Source organism: Melospiza melodia, chromosome 17 (assembly GCF_035770615.1).
Source record: "Melospiza melodia melodia isolate bMelMel2 chromosome 17, bMelMel2.pri, whole genome shotgun sequence".
Taxonomy (NCBI): Eukaryota; Metazoa; Chordata; class Aves; order Passeriformes; family Passerellidae; genus Melospiza; species Melospiza melodia.
The window spans coordinates 3,618,628-3,636,261 of record NC_086210.1 but is presented as its reverse complement, the minus strand read 5'-3'; the positions used below and the strand labels follow the sequence as shown (position 1 = coordinate 3,636,261).

The 17,634-nt window shown below is 52.2% G+C and overlaps 1 non-coding gene and 1 pseudogene across 1 annotated transcript; both read right to left on the bottom strand.

Moving 5' to 3' along the window:
* Window positions 1-3,485: 3,485 nt before the first annotated feature.
* On the bottom strand, window positions 3,486-11,141 carry LOC134426177 (28S ribosomal RNA; annotated as a pseudogene).
* Window positions 11,142-12,036: 895 nt separating this feature from the next.
* Window positions 12,037-12,189, bottom strand: LOC134426240 (5.8S ribosomal RNA). The gene has a single exon (XR_010029945.1). It is a non-coding gene; the product is annotated as a 5.8S ribosomal RNA (ribosomal RNA).
* Window positions 12,190-17,634: the final 5,445 nt, after the last annotated feature.

Below are 17,634 nucleotides of genomic sequence, written 5' to 3'. Positions count from 1 at the left end.
GCACTGCCATGGACAGGACCCTTGGTGTGTCCTCAGGATGCCATCCAAGCTGTCAGCTGCCTCCAGGGTACACTGGGGAACAGGAGCGTCCTTGGCCAGAGTGGGGCTGGGACTCTGAGAAAGGCTAAACCAGTTTGCTTTGCTGTGGGTCCCTCTGCTCTCAGTTGTGTCAGGCTGATTTCCAGGGGAACACAGGGACTGCCCTGGATTGCAGAAAAGGGCAGCTGGGGACCGACGGAGTGACAGAGCAGCTCCCCTAGCCCTTCACTGAGTTCCAGCCACTGCTCTTGCCTTGCACAGCTGTCTCTGCTCTCCCTGGGTGAAGCAGGAAACCCTCTCAAACTGCCTTTGGCCATCACCCTCCCTTAGTCCTGGAACAGGAGATGCTGCTGAGCTCCTCAGCCTCAGGAGCTGTTTGAGCTGATGGAATCTAACCCCAGGACTTGCCCCTGTCCCCATTCCGTGACCCCACTGCTTCAGAGCAGAGCTGACCCCTTGGTGTCCATGGGCAGAGCCCCTGCTCATCACAGCAATGGGGCCAGATCCCAGCAAAATTCCAGGCACGGGGCTGAAGGAAGAGCTCTGAGAAAAGGAAAACTGGGGGACACAGAGCAACAGGGGCAGGGCTGGGAGAAAGGGCTTGCACAGAGCTCAGCAAAGTCTGCCCTGACTTGTCACTGTCTCCCCTTTGAACATCTCCCCATGACCCACTGTCTCCCAGCCGGTATCGGCATTAATTGTTGCAGTAAAGGTGGCGTATTGAGATGGCCCCAGATTTGCCAGGCTCCACAACATTTGCCCTGTGCACCCGACCTTGTTGGGGTCATTATCATGCTGTCCATCCCTCCCAAAGAGTACCTCCAATACTGTTACTTCTCTCAGCTGTTGGATCCCATCCTCTAGTCTTCCAGCACATTCTATGGTGCTGCTCCTGCATTCTCTCCCTGTGAACAAACCTCTCTCTGACACTTATTAAAAGCCCTGGCTCCCTTACAAAAATCTGATTGATACCTGAGTCCTGGGTCAAGCGTCCCAAATCCTTGCCTCACCACCATCCAGCTGGACACCTGTACCCATAAGATCCCAGACCCAGAGTAACCAGGTTGTATAAGCCTCACGTCCCTGTCCGTACAATGTCTGTGTGCAGATTACAGAGACTTTTGTACATCAGGGACTCAGTGATGATCTCAACCATTGGCTCCCCTGTGAGTTGTGAGGGCCCTCCATTCTTATCCTTGTCTGGGTGCTCTGATTTCATCTTAGACCTCCTCGTTTCCACAGGGCAACTGCTGCTGGCTGTGACTGCCTCTGCAGTTCAGCTGGAACTTGGACAGTTGTAACATCTGTGGGTTCCGCTGCTGCACCATCAGACTCTCCCTCTTTGAGGCAGGGGGAGGTTTCCTCACCAGCTGGGGAAGTGTATTCCTTCAGCATCTGGCCCATCTCACACATCTCCTTCATCAGACCCCCCACCCAATCTGGGTGGTTCATTTCTGAGGTGGGCTGTGGGGCGTGGTCAGGCTCTGGGGTGTTGAGGATTTTTTGTAGGTTGAGGAGTTCTTGCTAGACAATGGCCATATTCGGCCGATGCACAATCCAGCCTGCTTGTACTAATGGACAATGAACACATTCACAAAAAATGGATAATGGACATATTCAGAAATGGGGTCAGTATATCCTTGAGAAAGATACAAGAAGAAGAGTCATCAGGACTCAGCAAGTTTGTCAGCAAGCTTGGGAGAGTGAGAAAAAAGAGAAAGCAATGGGTGGGCCAGACATCCACAGCAAGATGCACGAAAAATTAGATGATCCAATAAGCATTTTAATTTAGATGTGTTAACAGCTAGGATTAACCAATCATGTATTAGCTAGAGAAGCGTGGGCAGTAGAAACTTATTATAAATCTGGTCTTTTTAGGGATAATAAATTTGGCTTCACTTGATCATACTGGTCATGGTGTGATGTCCCTGAACATCCGCACCTCGCAACTGGGCTCCTGGAAGTCTTCATCTATGTCACATTCCGTGGGTTTTTATTTACTCCTTATTTGTCCATCCTGTAGAAAAGGATTGGTGTCAGTGGGAAACTGACATTGCTTGTTTGAAGGGGAGCCCACCCATCCTGCCTGAGAATGATGAACTCCTCTGTTTTAAAGTCTCTTTTTGAGGGTCTCTTCTTGGGTCTTCTACAGGTTGGTTTTTTGTTTCCTCTCCTCCAGGCTGTCCTGGCCTGTGCTGGGAAAAGCCCACTGCAGGGACATCTGTGCACCCTGGGATCCCAGGGTCCTGGGCATCTGCATGGGGATGGGCAACATAACAAAGGACTGTCTGGAGGCCTTTGGAAATGGGAATTTATGGACAGGTGGGACTGCTCAATCTGACTGCACCAGGCCCTCACCTCTAGATCTCTTTCCTGCTTGGCAGGGTTCCGTTTCCAGGGAGTGTGGGCAAGGACTGGCACTCACCTGCACAGAAAGGCTTCTGCCTTTTGTCCCTGTAGCTAAACCCAGGGTGAGATTCCTCCTTTAGTGCTCAAAGAAAGGAAAGGAAATCCCAGAAGGGATGTGCTCTGTCTTTGAAATCATTACCAATTGTGAGGAAGACCCCTGCTAAAGTAGGACGTGTCCCTGATCAAAGAAGGTCACCCCTCTGACCAAACTGATCCCAGCCCAAAGGCCAGGCCTTCTGCTGGGCTCCGGAAGGGGTTCTGCAGGCAATGTGCTCAGGGGAGAGACCTCCACTGCCCTCACTTCTCTCAGGGATAACACATCCCATCCCATCCCATCCCAAGGGTTCCCAGGATGGCCACAGACATGAGGAATGGGATCCAGCACACTTAACGACTGTGTCAAATATCAGGTTTAGGACTTTCCCAACCAGCAGTCATGAACCACATATCCTGAACATGAAGTAGATATGAAAATAAAATAAAAAAGAAAACCAGGACATTTAACAAGGACCTTTCCCCAAGGAAATCCAGGACTGCACTGAGCAGGTTCTGGGGCAGAACACATCCCACAGATGGCCCAGGAGCCCCATGCAGTGCTGGGGAGTTCCTGACCCTCGGGCCCACTGAGGCTCTCCTGGGCCAGGGAGCTGCCTCAGCTGCCACAGCACTCGGGCACCACACAGGTGCCTCAGTCCCACCAGAGCACAGCCACCCACGAGAGGGTGAGACCCTTCTGCCACACACCAGGAGTGGAGAGGAACCTCCCAGGCCCCTTCACTGTCCCTTGGCACATTCATTTCAGCCTGACCCTCAAAGCCCTGCTCAGCAACATCCCCCGCTAGAGTAGGATGTGTCCCTGGTCAAAGGAGGTCACCCCTCTGACCAAACTGATCCCAGCCCAAAGGCTAGGCCTTCAGCTGGACTCTGGAAGGGGTTCTGCAGGCAATGTTTTCAGGGGAGAGATCTCCATTGGCCTCACTTCTCTAAGGGATAACACATCCCATCCCATCCCAAGGGTTCCCAGGATTATTATTGCAACAGTACATCATCAGTAGGGTAAAACTAACCTGTCTCATGACAGTCTAAACCAAGCTCAGATTCCCTATTAGTGGGTGAACAATCCAACGCTTGGTGAATTCTGCTTCACAATGATAGGAAGAGCCGACATCGAAGGATCAAAAAGCGATGTCACTATGAACGCTTGGCCGCCACAAGCCAGTTATCCCTGTGGTAACTTTTCTGACACCTCCTGCTTAAAACCCAAAAAAGCCAGAAGGATCGTGAGGCCCCGCTTTCATGGTCTGTATTCGTACTGAAAATCAAGATCAAGCGAGCTTTTGCCCTTCTGCTCCATGGGAGGTTTCCGTCCTCCCTGAGCTCGCCTTAGGACACCTGTGTTACGCTTTGACAGGTGTACCGCCCCAGTCAAACTCCCCACCTGCCGCTGTCCCCGGAGCAGGTCGTGGCCGGCGCGCGCCGGCCTCTTGGCGCCAGAAGCGAGAGCCCCCCTCGGGGTTCGCCCCCCGCCGCCTCACCGGGTAAGTGAAAAAACGATCAGAGTAGTGGTATTTCACTGATGGCCGGGACGCCGGCGGGTGGGTCGCCCCGCACCACCGAGCGCGTGCCCGGCTTCCCACTTATTCTACACCTCTCATGTCTCTTCACAGCGCCAGACTAGAGTCAAACTCAACAGGGTCTTCTTTCCCTGCTGATTCCACCAAACCCGTTCCCTTGGCTGTGGTTTCGCTGGATAGTAGGTAGGGACAGTGGGAATCTCGTTCATCCATTCATGCGCATCACTAATTAGATGACGAGGCATTTGGCTATTTATTAAACACATACAAACTGTATATGTTCCTTTTCCGGGTTAAGTAAGGTGGCCCGTCCACCTGATGTCCAAATCAGAATTTTTAACCCAAATATGGGCTAAGACGCGGTTATGAGGGATGAACCCCTCCCACTCAAAACCGATTCCACTGTCCAGCGGACCCAGCCAAGGGGAGGGGCCTTGTTTATTTACAATGTATTTACAGATACAGTCGATCTAGCTTTGCTTACAAAAATATGTGCAATATCGACAGAGGCGAAGAGTACTTTAGATGCTAGGGCCCTCGCGGTTCTCTCTAGCCTCGTTTTAGAGAGACCAAGGGCGGTCAGCAACTCAGTATTCTTGCCTAACCATTTGCCACAGGCTCCCATGGGGAAGCCAACATATTCAATTTCCTTTGCATTCGTCAATTGTTCGATCTGCTTATGAAGGCGCTGATATTTCTTGGCCTTTTCCGAGGCGGCTTCACTCAATGAGATTTCAGAGTGCTCGTACCTCACTGTCACATCAACCACGACTGCTTTAGACCCTTTAACAAAGATCAAATCCGGTTTAAACAATTCGTTTGCCTCATCCCTAATGTGTGGCTCCTCGTCTACTGCCCAACACTCCCTCTTCGCCTCTTCGCTAAAAGTTTCACAGATGGCGTTATGTCTCTTAATCCTGGCTTCCTGAGTGATGGCGCAGTTGCCGACAACGTGGGCCACGGTCTCATATCTAGCTCCACAATGTCAGCAGGATTGAACAACATTCTCCTGTCTACCCCTAGCAAGGAATTCCCTTGTCGGGTAGACATTGGCTCTTAATTGTAGGGCCGTGATTAATTTTCGGTGAGGTATGCCCCCAAACCACCTTATCCAGGCATTACTGATCTCATCATTTTCAAAATTTTCAATTCCATGACCCTGGGATACCAGGTAGATCCACTTTTGAAATTCTAATTTCCTCCAATTACACGGTTTTGGATAGCAAATTTTAGGAGCGGGTGCTTCCCATTCAAGCCGGGCTTCATCATCACCCCCCAACTCTACCGCCGGTAGAGGCTCCCAAATTGATGGGACGGACTCTTGTGTCCCCCCTGCTTTTAGCCACAATCTTTCAAATAACCGTTCCAGATGGATTTCCTTCAAATAATTCACAAGAGTCTCATCCAAAGACTGTGCCAATCTATGCAGTCTTCTCGCCTGTATACTTGGAATGAGCGCCACCAATCTGATGAGACCTAAACCACCATCTTTGAAACTCGAGTACAAGATCGCATCACACGTACTTTGTGGAAGATGAAGCCATTCCTTGACTGTATTACGAATCAACTGGTCAAGGGATTCGAGGAGGCCCACCTTAACCTCAGTATGGTCAGCCAAATATATCAGTCTCGGAATAGTATAAGTCCTGAGTATATTGACTTTCTAGAGAGGTTTTAAAGGCGAACGACCAATTCGATGGAGCCAATCAGTTAGCTTCTCTGATAATCTAGGGTCTGCGAAGCCAGTCCAGGGGTCTACCCATGTGCCAAGATATCTTTCTGAGGAACCTGGGTCGATCATGTTAAGAGGGGATCCGTTTATTACCCATGCGGGACAATCATTGATAGTATATGAGTCCCTTGTTGGCTTGATGTAAAAGCCAAAGTGTAAAAGTGACATTTTTCACCCTTCGTACTGAGGCCAGTAAGATTACAAAAGGCCTCCAGAATTTTGATGTTACAACACATGCCTTCCCAGGAATCACTCAGGAGCACTAGGTCATTGGCAAATGCCATGGCCGTAGTTTTCCAACCCCCATGATGGAAACCTTCACCTTCACGTTCAAGTTTACATAGAAGGGGGTCCATCGCTAAATTAAACAGCAGAGGTGACATAGGGTTGCCCTGTTTGACACCTGAGCGAATGTATATGGGGTCTGTTCTTCCCCTTCCAACGGAAATGTACGTCCTGACATCACGATACATTTCCCTCACTAAATCAATCACGTGTGAATCCACACCTCTCTGGACCAGACCCTCAAATACATGCTCATGACACACGGTGTCAAATGCCTTAGCGATGTCCACGAACACGACCCCCAGATGTTTGTGCTCTCCTTTTGCTGTTTTTACCACAAGTTGTAACAACTTGAGGTTCTCGGCACACCCTGATGCGCAAATAAAACCCCGTTGCCGGGGGTTAATGGGACAAGCTTTGGACAGCCTCGCCGTGGCGATCCTGGAAAATAGCCTAATCACCATTGAACCAATAGTGATAGGCCTCCAGTTATTGATATCACCAAGCTTCTCTACATCTGAAGACTTGTGTATCAAGACTGTCCTGCAGTCCCGCAGTGCATCTGGAATTGTACCGGTAATAAGCCAGAGGTTGAAGATCTCAGTCAACCGGGAAAATCTCGGGTCTTTTGCAATAATTTGACCCAGAGTAATCCCATCAGGCCCAGGAGCGGAGGTTTTACACATCTCTTTCAAGTTCTTATCCACCTCTTTCTCTGTAATTAGGGCCTCGAACACCCCATTGTTCGCCTCCTTATAAGGAGGGAAACCTAAGAGGCCACCAAATGTACCAGATGTATCCCATCTATTCTTAAAGTGATCGTGCACAACGCTCGATGGTACCTGGCACTGAATGGCTTCCGTGCTATCCAAGATGATACGCGCGAGGCGCCTTCTATGTGACTTGAACAACAACTGAAATCGCAAGAATTTGCCCCTCTTGATAGCTCTTTTGCACATCCAATTTGGTGTAGTCTTGGATGTTTTTTCGCCACGGGGTGCCTGCTTTTTTCGACCCTTACAGATAGATTTGCTCTGGCTAGGCTCCCCCAGAATACCGAGAAACTCGTTATATACGTCATTCACCACACAACCTGGATCTTGCCCATCAACAATTTTCTCAAAGGCCTCCCGATACATGGTGAACTTTCCAACCGATAGTCCCGCTTTGATCATCTTGCGGTATTGGAGTTTTAACTGTCCCTCCTTCGGCAATTTAGCAGACTCGGGTGGATGTTCGATCCCCACGGCGCCTACTAGGCCTTCATGTTCTTCTGCGGAGGGACCTTTCACTAGACGGCACCTTTTATCGCTTATCTGCTTTGCTGTCTTCATTGGAATATGCTCCGCTAAAGGTTGATTAATGTTCCTTTTACCGGTGTACTTGTCCACCAGTTGTATCAGGAGAGCCTCTTCCTCTTCAGTCCATACTCGTTTGTGGGCCCCTCGGGCCGATGACTCTTTAGGATGGGAAGCAATAATCCGCTCCTCATTCCGCACAAGAGGATGTCTTATCCTCTTGTGCTGACCCAGGCCAATCTTGGTGGCAAACCCTCGATGGCACACCTCACAGACCCAGTCACCTGTGGGAGCCACACACACCATTCCCTTGCAACGCGGGATGTGACACGAGATACTGTGGTATTTTAGATTTTGTTTACCACACTTCGCACATCTGAAAATGATCTTTCTCTGCCTGTGCACCCTTTTAAGATGATCAATCAGCCCCAGCATCCTAGTAAACGGGGTCTCACATTGAGGACAAGATGGCTGTTTGTCCGACATTGATACGACCGGTGTTTTTGGCGTACTACCAATAGCTTTGGACCCATAAGGAGCCTCGGGTGTTTTGGGCTCTTCAGTATCCCCCCTCCTACTTTCGGCCTCAGGTGTTCTGGGCTCTTCAAAACTTCCCTCTGCACTCACAGCCTCTTCCTGGGCCAGCCCCATAGGGGAGATCTCATATGGCTCAGGGAGTTGCCCCAGAAACTCCCAGACATCTGCATGATGTATACCATCTCCTTTGACAATTCCAGAGTTAACAAACTCTAGACTTACAAGATTGAAACCCTCTTCCCTGGGCAGAGAGGGCACAGATTTGGCATCATTGACCCTTAGATCTAATGGGTCAGTCTGAGTTGCAGTAGAGATGTAACGCAAAGCTAGACATTGCACCATTATGTCAGTCCGGTAAGTTAAAGAAATAACCAGTCCAAGTGAGGGTAGAAATAGTCGTAGTCGACCCTCTCTCGAGCTACCAACTTTTGTCCAACATCAACAGCCCGTGGACAAGGCACTGTGCAACAGCGAACAGGCTGCGGCAAACTCTTTGTTTTAGCAGATCGTGATACTACCATTGGGTGGCGATCCCAACAATAGGGAGGGCTGGTAAATGCCCTCACTCACACTGGGGCAAAAGTCAACTTAGTTACCACAAGGGCATCCGGCGGGACCGCGAGGAGGTGCGACTTCTGCAGCTGAGCCCAGTTAGTAACTATTCTTAAGAGAGTCATAGTTACTCCCGCCGTTTACCCGCGCTTCATTGAATTTCTTCACTTTGACATTCAGAGCACTGGGCAGAAATCACATCGCGTCAACACCCGCCTCGGGCCTTCGCGATGCTTTGTTTTAATTAAACAGTCGGATTCCCCTGGTCCGCACCAGTTCTAAGCCGGCTGCTAGGCGCCAGCCGAGGCGGGGCGTCAGCCCGGGGACCCCCCCGGGGGACCCTCCCCTGCGCGAACCGCTCGGGGCTCCGGCCGCGGCAAGGCGGAGGGTGGGTGGGGGGGGTGGGCGGCACCCGCCGCAGCTGGGACGATCCACGGGAAGGGCCCGGCACGCGTCCAGCCGCGGCGCGCACCCAGCCCCGCTTCACGCCCCAGCCCGACCGACCCAGCCCTTAGAGCCAATCCTTATCCCGAAGTTACGGATCCGGCTTGCCGACTTCCCTTACCTACATTGTTCCAACATGCCAGAGGCTGTTCATCTTGGAGACCTGCTGCGGATATGGGTACGGCCCGGCGCGAGACTTACACCCTCTCCCCCGGATTTTCACGGGCCAGCGAGAACTCACCGGACGCCGCCGGAACCGCGACGCTTTCCAAGGCACGGGCCCCTCTATCGGGGCGAACCCATTCCAGGGCGCCCGGCCCTTCACAAAGAAAAGAGAACTCTCCCCGGGGCTCCCGCCAGCTTCTCCGGGATCGGTTGCGTCACCACACTGGGCGCCTCACGGCGCCCGTCTCCGCCACTCCGGATTCGGGGATCTGAACCCGACTCCCTTTCGATTGGCTGAGGGCAACGGAGGCCATCGCCCGCCCTTTTGGAACGGCGCTCGCCTATCGCTTAGGACTGACTGACCCATGTTCAACTGCTGTTCACAAGGAACCCTGCTCCACTTTGGCTTTCAAAGCTCTCATTTGAATATTTGCTACTACCACCAAGATCTGCACCTGCGGCAGCTCCACCCGGGCCCAAGCCCCAGGCTTCGAGGCGCACCGCCATGGCCCTCCTACTCGTCACGGCCTAGCCCCCGCGGGCATCGCACTGCCGGTGACGGCCGAGTATGGGCCCGACGCTCCAGCGCCATCCATTTTCAGGGCCAGTTGATTCGGCAGGTGAGTTGTTACACACTCCTTAGCGGATTCCGATTTTCATGGCCACCGTCCTGCTGTCTAGATCAACCAACACCTTTTCTGGGCTCTGATGAGTGTCAGCATTGGGCGCCTTAACTCGGTGTTCGGTTCATCCCGCAGCGCCAGTTCTGCTTACCAAAAGTGGCCCACTGAGCATTCGCATTCCATGGCGCGGCTCCACGCCAGCGAGCCGGCCCCCTTACCCATTGAAAGTTTGAGAATAGGTTGAGATTGTTTCAGCTCCAAGGCCTCTAATCATTAGCTTTACCAGGTAAAACTGCCCATTGCCAAGTGCCAGCTGAGGGAAACTTCAGAGGGAACCAGCTACTAGATGGTCTGTCTTTCGCCCCTAGACCCGCGTTGGACGACGGATTTGCACGTCAGGACCACTACGGACCTCCACCAGAGTTTCCTCTGGCTTTGCCCTGCCCAGGCATAGTTCACCATCTTTCGGGTCCTAGCACGGACGCTCACGCTCCACCTCCCCGGCCCCGCGAAGGGGCGGTGGGTGAGACGGGCTGGTGGTGCGCCTGGGGCTACCAGGCGCAACATGCGCCATGGGATCCCACCTCAGCCGGCACGCGCCGGCCCTTACCTTCATTGTGCCGCGGGCTTTCGACAATGGCTCCTGACTCGCGCACGTGCCGCCTGTCAAGCTCACTCCTTGGTCTGTGTTTCAAGACGGGTCAGGTGGGTAGCCAACATCGCTGCAGACCCCGGGCACCCCAGCGCGGCCTGTGAGCCCAGCCCAGTGGCGCCGCGCGGTCGGGGCGCACTGAGCACAGTCCGCCCCGGTTGACAGCAGGGCTGGGGGCCAGCGGGCCCAGCCCCTGCACCCCTGCGAGAAACGCTGTGCTTTGAGGACGCTTACCCCCCGCGAGGGGAGAAGCGACGCCCCCCGCCACGGCACTACCACGGATGGGGTTTGCCCGGGCGACGGAGGGGAGGCGGAGGCGAGGATCCACCAAACCTGCGCCAGACGAATGAAACTCGCCGGGTTGAATCCTCCAGGCAGACTGCGCAGGCCCCACCTGTTTACCTCTTAACGGTTTCACACCCTCTTGAACTCTCTCTTCAGAGTTCTTTTCGACTTTCTCTTACGATGCTTGTTGGCTATCGGTCTCGTGCCAGTATTTAACCTTAGATGAAGTTTACCATCCGGTTTAGGCTGCATTCCCAAGCAACCTGACTCTGAGAAGCCCCGGGCCCGGCGCGCTGGGGGGCCGCTACTGGCCTCACACCGTCTGCGGGCTGCGGCCTCGATCACAAGGATTTGGGTCCCCCAAGAGCGCCGCCCAGGAGGGGGGCTTCTGTACGTCACATGTCCCATGCCCCACTGCGGGGGGAGATTCAGCCCTGGGCTTTTCCCTCTTTGCTCACCGTTACTGATGGAATCCTTGTTAGTTTCTTTTCCCTTGCTGACTAATTTGCTTAAATTCAGCGGCTCGCCATGTCTGATCTGAGGTTGCAAGGCCAAAGCTTGGCCACACCTCCCGGCCCATGCTGCTCCTAAAGAAGTGGCATGCCAACAGGCCAACAGCCAGCCAGCTTCTCCCACCTACTACTCTCACCTCCCTCCCCACTGGCTCCCATGCACCAGGGGAAAACAAAGCCAGAGGTAGAGAAGCAGAGACGGAGTGCCCCATCCCAGAGACAAGAACCAAAAAGGGAGTGTGGCAGAGACAGCCCTGATGGGGGACCAGCCAAGTGGCGGCACGTGATGGCCTTGGTGGAGAGAGAGAAAAGCCATGGTGCTATTTGCACCCCGAGACCGCAACAGAAGAGGAGCAGGGCAGGCGAAGGGAGGAGGGGGTCAGAACCCCTGTCCCTGGCGCTCTCGCCGCACATGCACACGCAGCAGCACAGCACAGTACCCCCGTGGTATCCACCCGCAGACAGCCGCCTGCGTGACTGGGAGGCTACGGGTGAGGCCTGCACCTCATCTCCCTCTTGTCCCCTCTGTTCTCCCAGCCCACGGTGATGTTTTCAACGCTGTCTCTTACTCTCCTCATCTCCCACCACCACCATACCGCGGCATGGGTGCCCCAAGGACAAACTCTGCCCCAGTGGCTCACTCCAGGAGTGGGGAGCTATGGATCAGTCCCTGAGTCTGCATATAGGGGGATGAAGGCCCTGCGCGGCAACAATGACGATGACAGCCATGACGATGATGACGCCTGCTGGGTCACAGGGAAAAAATTGAGGCCGCCAAGGGAAAAGCATCCCTTGCAAACCCCTGACCGCCTTCCCTCTGGGCACCAGCGAGCCAGCATCGTCTCCGCTGCTGACCACAGTCAACTGGCCTGCGAGGCGACGCCAGCCGCACCACTGTGGTGGCCCCCGGACGGCGACTGATCATCAAGAAATGCTCAGACGGGCGTAGCCCCGGGAGGAACCCAGGGCCGCAAGTGCATTCAAAGTGTGGATGACCAATGTGTCCTGCAATTCATACTAATTCTTGCAGCTAGCTGCATTCTTCATTAATGCATGAGCCGTGTGATCCACCGCTAAGTGTTGTCTGGCTTTTGGCACCGATCCCGCACGCGTGGAGGGGCTGGGACCGCTCACATGAAGCGGCCCCTTTCTCTTGTGCTGAGGACATGCAGGCGCGTGCCTGGCTTTGACCATCCTTACTTGATAGTCAGGATTGCAGACATAGGAGATCCAGCCACACTGAACTGGAATTCTTCCTCAAACCTCCACACTATGGTGGCACTGAAGGAGATCTGAGCAGTCTGGGTCCCACCTGGTGCACCGATGTCTTCCTCAGGCGCAAACTTGAAGCAGAAGCCCACATTGGCAGTTGAAGGGCTATAGGTGAAGGGAGCATCAATAGCTCCTAGGTTAATCAGTTCCACCTGCAGCAGCAAGAAAGCAAAATGGAAATACATGTGGAATCTTCCCTTCTTGTGAGTTATTGTCTAATGACGCAATTAATACCCAGAAATAGCAGACGATGCTATGAATGGCAAAAAAATACAACAGGACAAGTTCTGCCTTTGGGTTTTCCTGCAAAGCAGTGGCAGCTCCACAGAACTGGAGTCCACAACCCTGGGGTTATCCCATGGATACAGAGCTGTGCACCTCTGATCAGCATCACCAAGTTCATTCAGACCTGGCCCTGAGAGCAACGTGGGCTGATTGCAGCTGCGTAGGGAATCACCCCAGAGCTGCTGCTGCCCCAGTGAGCACAGCTCCAACAGCACCATCTACTCATTCACCTTTTCCCATGTCATGAAAACAATACATTGATTATGAGGCATCAGCATCAAAATGTATAGACAGCATCATCTTTTGGTAAGAAAACTCAGCATGTCTTTGCCTCCCACAGCCAAGCTTTTGGAAGTGTCTGGCATGATGTAGTGCCTCATCTTCTACCTCTTTCAGCTGCTCTCTCTTTGGATTTTGTTGCAAACTTGACACTATTGGGGAGGAGACATATAGGTAGAAAAATGCTTTGCTTTATTCCCAGGAAAACTTTTCTCTTTCTAGAGCCAGAGATGCACCAAGGCTGAAGTGTGTTGAGGGACTGGTCAGCAAGGGAAAGAACTCCCAAGCCCTTTGCAAGGGCCAGCACTGAGCCAGGAGGCTGGATGGCTTTCCTGTGACTTGCAGCAATAAGCAGGAGACACTTGACTGGAAGCTGTCTGCAGTTGACTGAAGCTCAAAGGCAGCCAGTTTGTTCCAGCTGCTTCTGAACAGCCCAGTCCAAAGGTGCCTTGTGTCTGGCACGACCACAAAAGCCTCTGAACATCCCTTTTTGACCCAGGCTTCGTTTCATATGCCAAGGGGTTGTTTTGCAGCAAGCCTCCCAGCTGATTCCCAAAGAAGGAACTGGGGCTTCATGAACAACAGACACACCTTTCAGACCCTCCCAGATTTCACCAGTAGATCAAATATTCCCTGCTCACAACTGCCCAGGTCGGCAGCAATTCCACACTTCCACCAGGCTTGCTCTGCCTCAGGAGCCATCAGGATCCACCCCAAGCCTTCTGCTCACGTCATAGATGTGGGGGGTGTCGATAGAAATGTTCCCAAGGTTCAGAGTAGGAGAGCTGAATTCTACCAAGGGTCCTTGTCCTTCCCCTCTGAGCTGCAGGGGCAGCCTGCTCTCACAGCCTGGGGAGAGATGTCTATTGCACTACAATCATTCCCTCTCTTATACTGGATTTTCTAGGCTGCCTCAGTGCTAGACCCTGACTCTGAGCTGGATGCAACCAGCTCCTGATGCTGCAGGAGAGGATATGGACCCTCCTCTTCCCTCAGCCTTGGGGCTGACTTCTAATTTCTAACCCATTCCTTGGGCTGCTTTCCAATTTCAGCCACCAGTCCGCTGAGTTTAAAACATCTCTGCTGCCTTGTAGTGACAGGCCAAGGAGTTACAGGTATAAATTGAAAGAAAGGAAATTTAGCTTAGATATTAGGAAGAAATTTTTTACTCTGAGGGTGGTGAGACACTGGAGCAGGTTCCCCAGGGCTGTTGTGGAGGTTCCAGCCCTGAAAGTGTTCCAAGCCAGGCTGGATGGGGCTTGGAGCTACCTGTTCTAGGGGGAGGTGTTCCTGCCCAGAGGCCTTTAAGTCCATTCCATCCTTAACATACTCTGGTTCTATGCTTTCCTTCCCATGCACTTAGAGGAGCTTTGAAATCATTCAGTGAAGGCACAGAGCTCCTACAGAGTTTGGCAATTACCAAACTACCTGGCCCAGGAACACAGGACTTCGTTGCCAAAGTCCCCAACTCCTGACACTCAGCACTGTGTTCTATTTCCACAGACAGAGCTGAAAGGGCTCAATTCCCACAAAGGGAGAGAGGCAGGTGCTGGCCAAGGCTGCTCCTTCTACCAACACCCTGGGCTCAGGGGGGCTCAAACACCTCTGCTCTGCTGCTGTCTGGGCACTGGGAGGTGATCTAGGCTCAGGGAACACATTTGTAACTCAGCTCCTGCTGCCTGATGATGGATCCATGTCAAATGGACCCATCATCCTGGAGGCCAGGGGCCTGCAGGGGCTGAGTGCTTGTTCACTAAAGCTGTTCTGCTCTGCAGCTCTCTGGCCTTTGGGGGAATGCTGACAAAGCCATGGCATGAAAACCTCTCCCTGCACTGCCTGGGCTGTTCTGGGATCAGTCAGGCACACACAGCATTCTGAGCCCTGGCCTGGCACAGGAGACTCCCTGGGAGCTGCAGGGCCAGGGGGGATGTGCCAGCACTGCCCTGCTGACCAGGGACTCTTCCCAGCACTTCCATGGGAGCCCCGTGGGCTCAGGCTGGCACCATGGCTTCACTGAGGGGGAGAGAAGCAGGGCAAAGGAGCTGTACCTGAGATGCTGCAGTAAGCCACACTTCCATTCTCCAGTGCTTCCAGGGGTCTGAAGGTCACCTTGAATTTGGCCAAACAATTTGGCCCAATTTCTCCCTCCTACAGCAGAAAGAGACAGCAAAACAGTTCTCTTCAAACTTCACATTTCTTGTTTTCAACCACACTTCTGTAAGCCTCTGTTTAGAGCATTAGTAATGAGTGAACAACACAAGGAGCCCAAGGAAACACTCCAAACCCAGCTCAACACAGCGCTGGAAGCTCTCAATGCTCAGCTGTTCAGCTCCCCCTCTCCACAATATTCCTGCTGCTCTGACAAAGGCTCTTGGTCACATCATGCTGCTGTCAGCTACAGTGGGATGCTACTGCCACTGTGCACTGGTGGCTCTCCACAAGAAGAAGAGAACATGATCCCTGTCTTGGGTCGACTATATGATGCTTTTATCCCAAATCGTCTTGTTCTGTTTATGCTGAATAATAAGTTTTGCACCTTTAAGACTTGTTGCAGAGAGTGAAGGGGGGAGAGAAGAAGCAGCAGTTTGTTTTCAGACACTGCACTCACTCCTCCACATTCCTGCTCCTGGACTGCATTGTGTGTGGATGGACAGACAGCGGGACAGAGCTCTCCTTTGCTTTTAGTTAATTTAGCTTGCTGAGGCAAAGAAGTTCCCTGGACTGTGGGGTTTTTTTTCCTTTCTTTGGACCTGTTCAAAACTGCTCTGGACTGAACACCAGAAGAGCACCAACAGCTCCACCAGTGCCCACCGGGCTGAGCCTGGCCTGTGACATTTCCAGCACTAGAGGGACTGATCAGAGACTGAGTGAGCTGAGCTGCAACCCAGGGAGGGACTTTCTCAGTTTGTCATCTCTTTTGGAGCAGCAAGGGGTTTTATTGATTAATACTGTTTAGGGTTTATTGTTTAATAAACAGGTTTTTTCCACTTCAAGGAGGTCTTTTCTCCAGGACCGGTTGGGGGTAGGGGCCGATTGAATCTGCTTTCCGAGAGGAGCCCCTTTGGGGGGTTCTCTCCCAAATTTGCCCGGAACCAGAACCTTAGAAATAAAAATATTAGTTTAACCTGTATTGAAAGAAAGCAGAGGCTGGCATTATTCTAGGGTTTACTCCAAGATGAGAAGGGATGTTGCACTGTGCAGACATCAGGCATTCATTGTCTCTCACAATGCCAGTACTCAGAATCAGGACTCTGGTTGATACGAGGATGTGGTGGTTTGCTTGCAGAAACAGAAAAGGAAAAGGTTTTCTGTCCCTGTGTGCAGGACAACTCCAAAGGCCCATTTCAACCTTCCACCCTTGTGTCCAGGCTCACAGAGGACACTGGAAGGGACACTCAGAAATAGTGCAAGGCGTGGTTACGGGAGGGGATTGGTATTTCTATGATTAGCCTTAGGCTGAATTTGGCCTCACTTTCCCAGCAAACCATTGCAAGCTTCAGGTCAGTGTGTGAGCTGGCAGTGCTCCAACAGCCTCTGCTGAACCTCACATGTGGGGGGAGCCCCTACCTGTAAGAACTGCTCCCTGTGGACACTGCAAGGACACGCACAGAGTGCCCTTGAGCTCAAGCCCTGGCACCACAGCTTGGCCTTGTCAGGCACCCAACCCTGCCATGAGCCTCCAGGGCAGAAATGCTTTTAGCATTTGGCATTTTTAGGCGAGCTCTGCAGGTGCACCAGAAACTCAATGTCCTCCCTCCCAGCACTTCGAGCCAGCTGACAATCTGCCCAGTGACCACAGCCAGGGGTAGAGTGGGTGGGAGGAGGAAGAGGGGTTGTAGGATGAGGAGGATGAGGATGAAGAAGAGGAGGAAAATGAGGTTTTCACCTATCACTTACCATTGGCTCAATGAAAAAAATGTCATCAGAGAACAGCATGGGGTTTTGGTGCAACTTTGCCTTCTCCCCCAGGAGCCTCAGGAGGGCAGTGTGATCTTCACAAGAGCCCTTCTTCTTCCCTGTTTCTTTCCCCTCCATTAGCTTTTCCAGCCACAGCTCTCTCCGTGTCCGCAGGAATCGATGCTGCCTGCAGCCACAGGAGAGACAAAGCCAGCAGACTGTTTAATAAGCCACAGATTGGCAGAGAGAAGTGTGAGTGCAGGAGAGCAAAGCACCTGGGGAGGAGCTGCAGTGTGAGAGATGAGTAATGCGATGATTTATCAAAAAGCAGGATGCCCCATTGCAGGGAATGATTGGCAGCTGACTCCATTGATTCACAAGGCTGAACAGTTGCTTTATTAAACTAAATTATATTACATTGTACTACACTATATTAAAGAAGCATACTATACTACAAAGAATACTAGAGAATACTAAAGAATACTAAAGAAAACTTGTGACTGTCTCCAGACAGCCAGGACAAAGCTTTTTCCAATTGGCCAAGGAAACAAAACAATCCTCAGCAGAATCCAACTGACAAATCACTTCAGGTAAATAATCTTCCTAACACTTTCCACATGATGGAGATACGAATTTTTTTCTTGCTTTTCCCTGTGCTTCTCCAGGAAAAGAAACCTTGAGAGAGAATTATGTCTCTCCATTCAGAGAATGTGAATGCCACAATGATTGACTCTCACAATTAACAGACAAATACCATGTATAGAAGTTAAGAAAAATTTCTTTTACCCCCTCAG